The 2,923-nt window shown below is 48.0% G+C and overlaps 1 protein-coding gene across 1 annotated transcript in view; it reads right to left on the reverse strand.

The window, feature by feature from the left end:
• GPRIN3 (GPRIN family member 3) overlaps nt 1-2,721 on the reverse strand; it is a 63,472-nt gene extending 60,751 nt beyond the window's left edge. Inside the window, exon 1 of the mRNA XM_008054148.2 lies at nt 2,550-2,721. The gene's annotated coding sequence lies outside the window, so the exon portion shown is untranslated. The remainder of the gene's footprint in view (nt 1-2,549) is intronic.
• Nucleotides 2,722-2,923: the final 202 nt, after the last annotated feature.

Here is a 2,923-nt window from a genome sequence, read left to right on the forward strand (position 1 = left end):
AGGCTCAGGCAATCCACTCACCTCAGCCTCCCAAATCACGGGATTACAGGCTGAGCCACCGAGCCTGGCCCTATTTTGATTCCTATACCTGGGATGCCCTTCCCGCTCATCCTCACAGGATAGTTTCTCACATCCTTCAGGACTGTGGGCAAGTGAACAACATTCTTTGTCCTTTTCACCTCCATATCTGCTTCTACCATTCCCAGTCATAGCGATCTCCCTCCCAAGTTTTGCAGGCTCATTCTTTCATTTCATAATCTAGGACCATGTCTAGTTCAGGATACATATATGTTGACTGCATGAATGAACAAGTGGATAAATAAATGAATGAATGAAAAAGTGTATAAGTGGCAGAAGCACCTGCCACTGATATAGCTTAAGTGTGAGCTGGAATAAGAATCGTGTGTCCTCACTCTCTGAGGTCAATGTTTTATGATTTTGTGATTTCATGACCAATATTTCAGTGCCTCCTGTAGGCTGCAGATTTTGTGACTGGAAATTCAAACAGTGAAGCATGACTGGATCTAAATATAGTCTTTAAGTATGTTTGAGGCATAATTAAGAAAATGTTGCAGGAACAAATAATTAAGCATATTGGGCAATTCTTTGGAGGCAGTTAAAACACTCAAATTTCAAAACAGTTTGCTGGAACCCGGCCTGCCCTCCAATTGACACTGATGTGATTCATGTAATGCTTCAGCCTTCACCTCCCATATGAAGCTGATGTACTTGCAATTTTGCTCCAACATTTTCATGAATGTCTAGTTAGTGATTAGGTAAATTCTCACCACCCCAAACACACTGTACATGACTCTCCATGAGTTCCCCTGCTGTTTCCAAAATAGATTCGAATGATATAACATCTCAACCTGCAATAGTAATTACGACTTTTTTTTTGTTTATGAATCGACAACCTATTCTCTTCATTAAGCATACAAAAAAAAAACCTTGAAAAAAACTAAACACACCAAAAAAACTATGTTCTTCATGTTTCTATTTCAAAGGAATATTCTCTACTGCAAATTCCTGCCTTTTGTAGATAGCAACAGAGAAGATTTTCTTCTTTGTGCTGTGACTCATGTATCTTTATTCCCACAATTGATACTCAGGGCAGGCCAATGGAGAACACAATGGGGAAAGAAAGAATAGTTTATAACTGGAAAATAAGCACATTCGGAAGAAGACACTCAAAGCATTATCAAAGCAAAATATGCAGCAGCACCAACAAATGCAAACAAAAGCCCACGCAGGAGATGTGTAAATATTTCATGAAGCCAAGCCTTAATCAACTCTCTCCCCCAAATCTTGCTGGTGTTGTAAACACCTCAGTTTCTTCCAGTCCTATCATGATCCAGATTCCGCAAAAAAAAAATGAAAACATGGTCCAATGGACCTTTAACAAACGTGTTGTGAAAAATATCTAGATGGAGCATGTCCAAGTGTTGCTTTAAGAGGAGGCAAAGGACACCTTACACCTTACTAGAAGGTGGCTGCTTCTTGAGTGACTACTCAGAGCTCCGTTTCTGCCCTGTCCCTCTGGGCCCTTGCTTTTTGCCCACCTCTTCTGCTGCTGTCTGGATACTCACATCACCTTAACCTTGAACTGCCTTCACCTCAAGCAGTGATTTCTCCCAATGCCTCCCCAGAAGGTCCTTGAAACCTGAGCTGGATTTGCTGCCTTCCCACAGCCCCAAATTCACTTTCCAGTGTTTGTTAAGCCCCCCTCCTTCCCCCCCCCCCCACTGTCCATTGTTGTGTCTGAAATGTCACCTACATCTTTTCTATCTTCCTGGACAGCATGAAGGTCTGCCCTGTGTATCGGTTGACAATCTTCTTGAGACCTTTTCTAACATGTATCTCTATAGGACCATAAGTTTATCATCTCCACTCTCTACCCTGATTTAACGTGGTTCCAAAGTTCACCTGTATTACTAAACAGGTCTCTACAATGACTTCCCTTTATCAACCTCTGCCCGCCCTTCCTCTTCTCTCTCTGCCTCCCTCGAGAAAAATTATATATGTAAACGTGTGTTTGTGTGTGTGTGTGTGTGTATAAGTGCATATATATTATATGTGACCAGAGCGTTTTGATCCTAAAGACAATAAGGATGGGTAGTCGAGGGAAATGACTGTCTCTCTCTCTCTCTCTCTTTCTCTCTCTCTCTCTCTCTCTCTCTCTCTTTCTCTCTCTCACTCACTCTCTCACACACACACTCCTCTATTCGGATATTCGCAGTGTGCAGACCCGAGTGATTATAAATTCCCCCGCCCAAGAACAGCGGACGTCTTCTCCCATTTACCTTTAAAGCCAGAGCCTAAGGGAGCAATGACCTTGCAGAGAAATTCATCACCTGCGAGGTAGACGGCCCTCCTGGAGCGCAGGATGGGACAGGGGACACAAGCAACAGGCAAAGATTCCCCGGGCAAAATGCGGGACCAAATCTCTCCCCTGTCCCTGCGGAGCACACCGGACGCCGCGATCCCCCGGTGTGGCCCGCCGAGCGGAGGTGGCGCGGGGGGCGTCTCCTCCCGCGACCGCGGTCGCCTACCTGCTCTGGCCCGGCTCTCCCTGGCGCGGCGGGGTCACTGCCTGCGCGGTGGCGGGGGCTTCCCGTCGCATATCCCAAGCCCCGGCCGCTCGGCTGGCTCCCGCGGGCCCGCGAGCTGCGCGCTTCGCAGTCCGGTCCCGGAGCGAGCTCGGTGCGTTCAGGAGCTGAAATTACTATGCAAAGGGCAGAGGCGGCGCGCAGCAGCCGCGAGGAGACCAAGGGGGCTGCCCGCTCCGCGAGGCTGCAGACGCCGCTGCCGCCAGGAGCTGGGCCAATGTGGAGGCGGGAGTTCACTTGCCCGACTGCTCCCCGGTCAGGCCCGGGGTGCGCCCATCTGTGCAGCGCTGCTCAGCCAGTGCATCCGAGCAAGGGGC

Source organism: Carlito syrichta, unplaced genomic scaffold (genome assembly GCF_000164805.1).
Source record: "Carlito syrichta isolate Samal-C Ts95f unplaced genomic scaffold, Tarsius_syrichta-2.0.1 Scaffold289150, whole genome shotgun sequence".
Taxonomy (NCBI): domain Eukaryota; kingdom Metazoa; phylum Chordata; class Mammalia; order Primates; family Tarsiidae; genus Carlito; species Carlito syrichta.